The sequence below is a fragment of the Phyllostomus discolor genome, chromosome 4 (assembly GCF_004126475.2).
Source record: "Phyllostomus discolor isolate MPI-MPIP mPhyDis1 chromosome 4, mPhyDis1.pri.v3, whole genome shotgun sequence".
Lineage (NCBI taxonomy): Eukaryota > Metazoa > Chordata > Mammalia > Chiroptera > Phyllostomidae > Phyllostomus > Phyllostomus discolor.
This window is the reverse complement of record NC_040906.2, coordinates 99,891,336-99,902,956: the sequence shown is the minus strand read 5'-3', so window position 1 is coordinate 99,902,956 and position 11,621 is coordinate 99,891,336. Positions and strand designations below refer to the sequence as shown.

Sequence of the window (11,621 nt, the reverse complement as noted above, 5' to 3'; positions counted from 1 at the left end):
CCCCCCCCTTCTAATACCTGACCACTCTTTCAGACCTCTCCTTCTAAAGCAGGGGTGTCAAACTCATTTTCACCGGGGGCCACATCAGCCTCGCTGTTGCCTTCAAAGGGCCAAATGTCATTTCTACTCATTAACAGTTAAGGAGTAGTTACATTTATACAGCCCTAAAATTATTTCAGCTTTTTGAAGGCAACGGTGAGGCTGATGTGGCCCCCGGTGAAAATGAATTTGACACCCCTGCTCTAAAGCATGAGCACACATAATTTTAACTCTCCTGTAATTAGACCCTGCCTTGCTACCTCCCTTCATGTAATCTTCCTTAGGTTCCCTCCTTAATCTCAAATGCATAAAGGAAACTGCAAAGTGTTATTCTTAGAAGCATTTATCTCAGTCTGTGGAGATCCTGATTCCAGGTGTATCTTCTGTTTCACTCAAATAAATTTTTGTAAAAATGCTCTAAAGGTTTGGATATTTTATACCAACTCTTCTCAGCTGAAACATTTAATTACCACTGTAAGACCCCATAGAATTCTTTCCCTCTGATGTGGTGACCAGCAACTTTCTAAATGGTGGCTGCTCAGTCAGCTTGGGGCCTGATTACTTATAATATAAGCAGAGCCACCTCTGTGATCTACAAAGGGCATGTAGCATGAACAAGTACAGAGATGAACCTTTGTCATTTTATGTCACTGAAATTTGAGTTGTTACCACAGCATAACTTACCCTATCCTGACAGATCAAGCACAACCACTACCTACTCCACTACCAACAGGAGCCCACCTTGAAGGAGGAGGGAATTTGGGATGTTGACTTGAGCAAGGGTCAAGGGATTGCTGTTTCTGAGCACAATGTGTGGCTAAGACTGAAAACCCTCTTCTTGCTCAGGGTCTCAAGCATATATTCATGATATAGTCTCTTCTGTAAGTCAGCCGGGTGACTGCTCTGCTAGCTGCCCGCTGATCAGCCCAGCACCAAGGAGCAGATGAGTCATACACAGTAACTATGCTGTTCACTCAGCTTTTATTGAATGTAGGTTCACTCAAAGTAGAACATCAGCATACATTAATATCCTACATATACTCTAACAATCCAAGTGTGTGTAAGAAATATCTTACAATCTAAGAAATATAACACACACAGAGCAATCAAGGGGGGATAAGGAACCCAAGTCCCAGAGTTTCAGTCTGCAGGCCCAGGAGACAGCACGGTGGGAAAGGGTGTTGTCAGCATCTTGCAAGGAAGGATCTCTTGGAGCCAGGTGGGCAGCAGGGCAGGCAAAGTCCTCAGTCCAGCAGGGCAGAGCCTCTGGCAGCCAGTGCCAAGGAACATCAATCAGCATGGCATAGAGCAGCACTCTGGTGTAGAGCTCAGCTGTCTAAGCAGTGGTCTGGAGCCTGCCTCAGTTATGCTTTGAAAGTGGTGTATGTACTCCACCCTCTTTTTGATAAATGTCTTGACACCTCTGCTGGAAATTGCCCAGGAGCCTATCTAAGGCTGGTTTCACTCTGCAGACATGGCTATTCTGATCACATGTACAGATATTTTGGGTGTGTCTCCTTGCCACATGTTTCTAGCATGACTTAGGTAGCTCCCCTCCTGAACAAAAGTGCCATGGCTGACTGACAGTCATCTTGGTTGACACGAGTGACTCTATTTTGCTTTATATACTTCACGCTGTCTTGATCAAACCAACACCATTTTATTGGTCCTGGTCTTCACATCCAGTAGACATTAGTTCTCTCTCACTGCATAATAATCCCACATGCACAGACTACCACACCATACGGTAAGTACTCAAAGCTGAATTTCTCACCTAGTCCAGCTCTTGTTTTTTTTTCTCTCTCTTCTTATTGAATTTATACTCTCTAGCACACAGGGATTATGTGCTGGAGAGTATAAGTGTCAGGTATAAGTCAAGTTGCTGTGAAAAGAAAAAAATCTTACTGTCTCAATTCTTTGAAAAACGCATGGGTAAAAGACCACCTTGGAACACAGGTACCTGCAAAGGCATGGGCAGAGAGCATGAGGCAAGGACAAGTTATGTCTGGACCCTTGGTTGGTAGGGTGAACTAGCACATAAAAATGGTGCCCCCTGTAGGCAACCTCTTATGCTCATCTGACCATCTGCCCACTGATGTTCCAATTGCTTATTTTACTCTGCTTCCCAAAGGTGTCTTAACAACCATCACACCAATATATTGTCTTAAAAACAACGATACAGAAAAATTAACAAGAGAATGTTTTGTCCACTCCCTCCATCATCCCTCTTAGACACCAACTACTATCCCAGAAAATCCTAGCATGTAAATGGGCAAGTCTAATAAGGGCCCTGATTTAATATCCCAGAATGCAGGGACTAGAAAGAGCTACTGAAAGCCAGAAAAGATCATGCAAGAAGCTATGGCAAGTGACTTAATATTAACAAGGCTGACAACCATCCTTCCCAAGGAAAATGATGGCTATTTCATAGGATTCCTCCTCTCCCCAATTCCAAGCACAAATAATTGCTTCAGGAAAAATAGACCAGAAATTGTTGGCATATTCTACTCCCAAGTAGCCTGCCTTCCCCCAGGCAGTGTGTCCAATCTCAGTGTGAGAGAATGGAGATGATAGAGTTCTTCCCCGGAGACAAAGAGGTATCATTTGCAAAGAAATGGAATAGGGTGGGAAAGGGATGCTAAGAATCAGCAGACTGTTCCCCATCAGGGTTAACAAAATAAGTTAAAGTCAGGATTTCAAGGTTAAGGCAGGAGATAGACACAATGTTATAAATAGTGCCCCTTTAGGCACCAACACATTGATCATAAGAAGCCAAAGCCTAAGTAGGAGGCATAGTGGATGCCCATCAATGTCAGGCCCAATGGATTGACAAGCAGACAAACATGAAATGCGAGCCTCACAACCAGGCCCTGCCCTGGGTAATATCTCATTAACACACACATCAAAGATCATATAGCAGGGGCAAAAGGTAAAAAACAGAGCAACGGCCAGCATCGGGGTAAGAAAGGAAGAGAGGAGGGAAGGTAGCATTAGCCAGGATTCGTTGCCAGCTACCCACTGGCTGCCAGGTCTTCAATAAGTTGGCAGACTCTTCTCAAGGGCCTTGGGTTCTCAAAACCACCCTGCTCACAGCCCTGGGATGAGCCATGTCGTAAAGTTGGAAGACAACAAAAGCCACCTCACAATGTGCTAGGCGCTGTGCCCTGTACTCTATGTATATTCCCTTATTTCACTATCCTGGAAGTTGGAAAAGGACGTTTCATCCATCCCACTTCACAGGTGCAGAAGCCAGAGTTTAGAATTTATTGACTGGTCCAAGATTACACAGGTGATAAAGTTGGGGTTTGAACCCAGATATTTTCAGTTCCAAAGCTTATGTTTTAACCCAAATGCTGGTGCCTTGGTTCTTAGTATCACAAGCTGCCTGAGTCCTTGCCCTACCACCCTTCATGGCAGCTGGGCCAGGAACGTCACACTCCTTTCCCCTCCCATTTGTCACTAATTGTAACCATGGGTCTTGCTGAGCCAGGATGCCACCACAGAACCCTGCTGAGAGAATTCTGCCAGCAGCTGCTGCCAGCACACCTGAGGGCTGCATGAGCAAACCAAATGGACACCCTTGGTTAGTTCAGTGTATCAAGCAAAGGTAAAGTCAAGAAACACCAATTTCTGTAAGTAGGGAGAAGAGTCCCCAGTAAGAAGAGAGTACTACTCAGCCCCTTTGTCACATGTGTCCTATCTCTCCATTGCCACAGCTAAATGATTTCTGGGTCAGGTGTGGTCTCATTGCCCCTTGTTCACACTGTGGCCATGCTAGTCATGACTCTCTCTAGCTTGGAGTCCTTCATAGGGTCCCCTCTGCCCTAAAGGATCAACAGAATCTTCCACAGCAAGAAACCTTTTCCAAAGGCCTTCATCTACCTTGGCCACCTCAGCTTATAGGATTTGGCTCAAGGACATGGGCAGGCACACACTGAACTACTGACATTGGACTTCTGCAGTTGAGATTATAAAGGGATAGGAGGGAAATTGCCAACTCTGTATTTATTCAGCTTTGACTGCTTTACTTACCATAAATATTTAACATGGTTTTAAAAGTTATGATAAAGCAAAAAATTAATAAACATATAAAGGTAAGAACAATGATACCTGATTTCAGATATCCCCTCCCTCCCCTCCTCATGTGGCTGAGACCCAGCATCCAGAATTCTCTGCTGCACTGCTGCTGGCCCGGTTGCTCTTCACTTCTACGCTCCTTGAAAACAGAAATTTTCTTTTCCATTAATGAATCTGTAAGTTGGTTGCCACATATTTATATGATTTGTTGAAAAAAATAAATGAATAAACAATAGCAAGAGTGTGAATGAATAGCATTGTCCCAGAAATTTTGTTCGCCATGTGGCCGGCGTCCTCACCCGTGTTGACTGCAAGTCTGTGCAAGAGGTTCACCAAGACCAAGGAGAATTCTTCAGAAAAGACAGATAATAATGTATATGTATAAGACTTATCAATGTCACCCAAAATGTAAGCCATAAGCTTATGCAGGACACATGACCCATATCTTGAATAAGTATACAGCACAGGGTGTTTTTTATTTAAATGTCTCAGACTTAACAAATACAATAACTAAGTACAGTGTGTCGGTCTTTTGTGGATCTTAACAAACCAACTCTAAAGAGACATTTCTGAGACAATTAGGGAAATGTGAACAATGATAGAGCACTAGAGGATGTTAAGGGTTATTGTTAATTTTGTTAGGTATGATAATGGTATTGTAGTCATATAAAAAACTCCATGCTGCATATGAGTGAAATAGTGCCTGAAAATTACATTAAAGTAGTTCATCCTAAAAAAATTGTGCAAAAATTAGCAGATAAAACAACATTAGAGGAATGTGTTGCTAATTGTTGAAGCTGATAAACATATATAAAATTCTTTATTCTGCACTCTCTCTTTGATGTTATTTTGAAAGATATTCACAATAAAAATTTTTTAAAATAAATTTAAGTGAACTAATAAAAATATGTATGCATAGTTCATCAACTCTCTGTATTAGAATCATCTGCTATTCACTAAAATGCAGATTCCCAGCCTTCTCTGACCTGTTGAGGGCAGTGGCCTTTAAGTTGTGCTTGAATAAGCACCACCTGCTCCCCGCCCCCCACTAGTGTGGCTCAGTGGATTGAGCACCAGCCTGTGAACCAAAGGGTCACTGGTTTGATTTCCAGTCAGGGAACATGCCTGGGTTGCAGGACAGGTCCCCAGCAGGGGGCGCTCGAGAAGCAACCACACACTGGTGTTTCTCTCCCTCTCTTTCTTCCTCCCTACCCCTCTCTAAAAATAAATAAATAAATAAAATCTTTTTAAAAAAGCACCACTTTCACAAATTGAGAATCTGGGATGATGGCACCCCTGGAGTGGGCATAGCAGCTCCTTCCCACATACCTTGCTGTATGCATCTCTTCCATGTGGCTGTTCCTGAGTTGTACCCTTTACAATAAACTGGTAATCATAAGTAATGTGTTTCCCTGAGTTCTGCAAGCCATTATAGCAAATTATCGAAGCTGTGGAGGGCATCATGGGAACTTCAATTTATAGCAGGTTGGTCAGAGGTCTGTTCTGAGGTCTGTTCTTGTGATTGGTGTCTGATGTGGGGTCAGTCTTGTAACACTGAGCCCTTAACCTGTGTCAGAATTGAATTGTGGGAAACCCAGTTGATGTCTGGAGACTTGGAAATGGGTTGGTATAGAAAACTTTCCACACATTGGATGTCAGAAGTATCGAGACTTGAAAAAACTGGTTTTTTTCTAATGGCAGTCCTTAGTTTACATGTCACTAGCCTGGAACTCCATAAAGGCAAGGACGATGTCTTGTTTACCTCCTTCTGTCCAGTGCTGACACAGAATAGATGTTTGATAAGGTTGTTCAATAAATGAATAAACATACAAATGAAGTAATAAATGAGAGTCATTGTGCTGGGCAGCTCACAGACGTGTCTGTGCTTACCTAAAGTGTGATATGTCAGGGCAGATGCTGTGATCACAAAGGTGGTTTTCCCAGGGCAAGCCTTACCCACTGCACTCCGGATGTGCTGACTCCTCTGATCTCCCCAAATGTGGGAAACTCAGCTGCATAATTTGTGGTAGTGGAGGATCAGGAAGAGGGCGGGGGAAAGTCTTTCCATATCATCATCATGGAAAAGGTTGGGCAGACTTCTTTAGGATGGATGACTGGTGTGAAATCTGGGTAAAACATGGAGAAAATGTGATATAATGTGGGCGAAAAAAGAATTTCAAGAAGTATATGTACATTAATATTAACTATAAAGAACATTTATGTATATTATTTTTTGAGAACAAAACCAAAAAGTAATATGTAAAAAAAAGGTGAAATAGTGGGATTCTAGGTGATTGTATTTGTAATTCTATTTTCCAAATATTCTGTTATTTTTTATCAATAAGGAAAAAGAAGAGGGAAAAACAGAACTTGGAAATTGTCTTAATCTGGTGGTCACCTGCATAATAGTAACTCCAGCACCATGCGGCCCTTCCCAAAGCCCCCACCAACCCCAACAGGGGAGAAAAAGCCTCCAGTGCTGATCCTGACACTGGGTACAGAGGAGGCAGATGAAGACAAATCATTTTTTGCATGTAACCCATAGGCTTCAGTCTGGTCGAGTCTAGCAAGACCTCCAGGCCCTAAGACACTTACATGTCCTGCATGCCAGATGGATCTGTGTTTATAGAGGTATTTAAAAGAACAAAGAGCTTAAATAGTCACTTTGCTTTGTACCTAGAGCATCTCAGGCCTTCAGATCACCCTGCAAAGAGCCTGCTCAAGTATTAACAGATATCAATCTCATAAATTCTGCAGCAAGCACCGATATTTTCTTCTCAATCTATTTCACTTGCCACGTCTCCCAGGGAAGGCTGGAAAATATGTGGTAATTATATATTGATAGAACGTGGGAGCAGGTTGTATACAAACCCACGTACTTGGCTTCCTTATTAACCAGCTAAAATGTGCTCTGTGGAATCCTTCTTTGCTCTTTAAGGAATCTCCAGAATTGAGCTATTAATTTGCTGTTTATGATTTACTCCTTGCTCACAAAAATTGCCAGAATTCATGTGGACAAAGAGGAGATGGGGCTTTAACGTACAACCTCCGAGTCATCTTCCTTGGTAGGGCTCCCATCCGAAACCTGCAACTTTTTCCACGTAAGGCACACACCTTCCCTGGGCTGGCTTCCTGGTCTCCTGCACCAACTAATTTGGAAGAGTTAGTCATCATGAAAAGTACTTATTAGGAAAGCATCATTGGACTATTTTTGTGGGCCCTCAGAGAAATAAATTACTTTTTATTTTTTAAGGAACATGGCAAGCTATAGGTTTAACAGTAGGTTTTTCTCACAAAACCTAATGATAATAGCTCCCAGTGAAGAAACCTCAGAAAATTGGGAATGGGCACTTCCAGGAACCTTAATGATCCTCATTTGATCTGCCTAAAAGGTTTAAGCAAAGGGAGCAGGTAGGGACATCTCATGTCAAAGACATTTGGGTGAAGGGCAGTGTGGAAAGCAAGTCACTTTGCTTTGTACCCTGCTGACCCAGGGTACTTTGGAGCTGCTGCCCAGGTGACCTAAACAGCTGATCTAATGGATGGTCATAGTGGGTGATCTAAATGGACCTCAGGACTAAGAGAAATGTGAAGAGGCCACGTAATTCAACATATTGAGGGTGTGGCCAGACTACACCAAGGTGGTCCTGTCACTCAGCATTTCCTATGGGCATGATGGCGCCCACCTCCAGCTGGGAGCCGACTCTCCCAGCTGCCCTAATCCCAGCCTCCTCTATGGGAATGTGCTGAGCAGCAGGCCGCTGAACACAAGTCCTGAAACCTGGGTTCTCCCACCGGCTCTGTGGCTGCTGGACTAATAGGCTAGTCTTCCACAGCATTTGACTCTCTGTACCCTTTCCAATCAGAAAATAAAAAGCAGGGAGACAGCTGTGACAATGGACCACATACGTGAAAAGAACCCACCCAAACCAGCAGTTTTCCTCTTAGCCTGGTCTTATCTGTCTACAGAGCTCTTTTGACAAAAGATATCCCAAGATGGCTGGGCCAAATGGCCATACAGAGGAATTGGCTCCTGTCAGGTAGACCTGAAAAGGGAACAAGGAAATAGAATTCATTCTTGAAGGTGAGACTGTTGATTAAAAATGCAAGCTCAGAAATCATCATCTAACTTATTAAATACAACCTTCCCCCTAAAAAAAAAACCATCAGCCAGTGTAACTGCAGCAATAAAGTAATTAAGAAAGCATACTCCTCTAAAATGAAACCACCAATACTGTAATATCCAGTTAAATTTAATTACTGCCTAATTTCCTTCACAATAGATGACCTAGTTTTGGGACAATATTCTCAGAAAAGAGATTACATGTGGGTGTAAAACGTGGCCTATCTTGGAGAAGCAGAGAGACCATTCACCTAATCCATCCAGATATGAATGTATGAAGGCGAATGGATAAGATACAGCCCCAGTGAACACCCTCTGTTCTTACACAAAGGCCAAAGCCGCAATCAGTCCAATGTTTCTGCCTCTAACAAAAAGCAGTTCCATGGAGACCTGCGAGCTGTTTGTCAGACCTGCTGACTGACTTCCAGAGGGCAGGCTTGGACGTTTGTATGAAGAGCCAGCCTGTGCATCTGCCCCACCACCTCTGTGTGTGCAGACCTGACCCACGCCCCAGCCCCCAGCCCCCAGCCCCCAGCCCCCTAGGACAAGGATGACGCACTAGCACAGAGCAGCTTGAGGACAAGCGAGGGGACCTGTGGGTGGGACTGGGTATGGGAGAGACGAGGAGCAATAGACAAGGCTGCTGCTGAGCCCAGGCGGACAGGTGCTGACTGGGGTGTTCGCACCCACTCCTGTGGCTCAGAGGTTGACACAGGCCAGTGACAAGGCCAGGTGTGTTTTTAAAACTGTTGCACTGAAATAATATGCTGTTTTGGAATTACAAAATATAAAACTTTGCTGCTCAAGCAAATTATGAAAACAAAAAGGGGAATTGCTTTTAAAAATGGTTAATTATTGATAATGGTTGAAGGCAGGTGATGGTATATGGGAGTTCACTACACTATTCACTCTACTTTCATCTAAGTTTGAAATTTTCTGTAATAGAAATATTTTAATAACAAATTATTTTAAGAATATCAGAAGCATTTATGTTCAATTCCTTATAAAAATTCTTTAGAACTATTATATATCCTAATTCATTAGCCAAAAATAAATGGGAGTATGCTTGGATACTTTATCCACATTTATAAAATATCACTGCACTGTGAAGTGGAGAGTAAATTGGAAGGAAGGGGAAAGGAGACAGGAGGCCATTAGGAGGCTGAGCAGAGACCCAGGTGAGGGCGGGTGGTGGTCTGTACTGACACAGAATGCAGCGGAGGAAGGGGTGGGTTTAAACGGTTCAGGAGGCAAAATGGCCAGGCCCCAGTGATTGACTCCACATAAATGAACCATGCATTCAATCACTCCCTCCATAAAGATTCAGGGCCACCCTCTCTGCCCACAGGACTGCCAGGGACTATGGGAAGATGAAAAGGCAGGTACGACATGAGGCCAGGCCTCAGCACAGCTCTCTCTGACAGGAATAAGATGAAATAAGCTAAAAGGGCAAAACCACTTTTGAAGAAGGAAAAAGGAAAAGCCATAAGTAAACATTAGCTTAAAGCATGCAAATACTAGTAAAACTGAAAAGTACTGGAAGATAAATTTGACGAGTTGAACAGTGCACACTTAAAATGTTAGATCTATAAAAGATAAAATAAACAGATTATATCATAAAAACAGACAATATAATAAAAATTACAGATAAAAAGGCAAAAGTAAATAATGTTACCTAGTAGAACACATTAAAAAGATTAAATCGTAAAATGAAATTACCAAGGCTGCATAAATTTTGTTAAAAGCACACCCTAACTAAAGGGTAACAGGAGAAATACTGACTACCATACACACATCAGCACACGACTGAGCCGCCAGGCCCCCTAGTGAACCTCACTTCCCGTCGCCACTGTGAAGCACTCTGTGCCCAGCCATACAAAGTACTTGCCATTCCCCAAATCTGCCATGGTTTCTTTAAATGACTCAATTGTCCAACAAGGATGAATTCCACAGCAGAGGGTCCCAGCCCCATGGTGGCTTCTTTCGGCCTGCCTCTCATTAGAGGGACCTGGGCTCTTGTCTTTCGTACGGACATTGTCAACTCTTCCTAAAAGGCACATAAAGTAACAGCAGAGATGCCCTCCCGCAGTGTCCACTGCAATAAAGCAACGATAGAGAAATGACTCCCATGCTAGTGATCAAGGAGGGCTTAATGAAGAAGGGTTTGAGTCAAGGCTTGGACGGTGGCTAGGCTGTGTGGATGGAGGGAAAACAGGACAGCGTTCCTGGAAAGGAAATAGGATGGGGGCTAACATACAGAGAGACGCTTACAGCCCTCCACCACAAAGGCTGTCCTTCCCTCCAAGTCCCCAGCAGAAGGTGGTTTGTCCAGTGTGTAACACGTTCCCTAAACTCAACACTAAGAACTTCGCAGGAGCTGCTGAGAAGTCATAAGGCAGGGCCACTGATCTTGTAGCAAGAGCACATCTTCCTTTATGATGCAGAGACCAGCCTCTGGGCTTTCAGCATGCTCTCCAGCCCCTGCATTTGCATTTTGGACAGCCATAAGTGTGACAAGCCATCACACTCTGTGCTCTGAAAGAACGTAGCAATTCCAACTGCTTCTTCCATTAGGCAGTCCCTGTGAAGTTTAAATAGACAGTGACAGTTGACAGCATTATACTCCTTAGCAAGGATTTGCCTAACCTCTTGTATGAGCCAGTTTCCAGGTTTCAGAGCCATTTGGATTATGTAAATCAGTACATATACTTATCACTACCAGGACAATTGCTGGCCTTTTATTTTTTCAATTCCAGACAGAGCAGGGACCTTCTTTGGCTAACTTTAGAGAAGTATAGGTGGAAGGTTCACTGGCTGTCCAACCTTGAATTCTTCTGGAAGAAGATACGAGAATGAAATTGTTCCTGTCTGTTCCCACTGAGATGCCAATAGCACAGACACCAGGTAGCAAAGTGAGTGTAGGACACTATAAGCTGAATGTTTGTGCGCCTCCCCCAAATTCATGTGTTAAAATCCTATCCTCAAATGTGATGGTATTCTATAACACTCCTGCTGCCACCACAATAGAGGGGCCTCAACTTCACAGAACTGTAAGAAAAAGCTTCTTATAAATGTTCATGAATTGTGAGACTAATCAGTTTTTGCCTGTGAGGCAGGACCAATTCAATTGCTGATTCCTATAGCTAGCAGACCACTAAGACAAACATATATTTCAAATAATTTGGTAATCCTAAAATAATTTCAAATAACCATTTATCTTACTTTTATTCCATGGAATAATCAGCAGAGGTTTAAGCATATATTCTTGACTTTTTGAAGTCAGCTTATCATGATGCAGTGTTTGGGACCAACTTCGCCTAGGATGACTCAGCACCCTCGTTCAGTGCCCCATGCTGAAAGAGCTCTGGAAGACCTGGATTAC

The 11,621-nt window shown here is 43.2% G+C and overlaps 1 non-coding gene across 1 annotated transcript; it reads left to right on the top strand.

Annotated features, from left to right (window-relative positions):
• The first annotated feature begins 6,016 nt into the window (after nucleotides 1-6,016).
• On the top strand, nucleotides 6,017-6,182 carry LOC114495912. Its single transcript, XR_003684568.1, has one exon. It is a non-coding gene; the product is annotated as a U1 spliceosomal RNA (small nuclear RNA).
• Nucleotides 6,183-11,621: the final 5,439 nt, after the last annotated feature.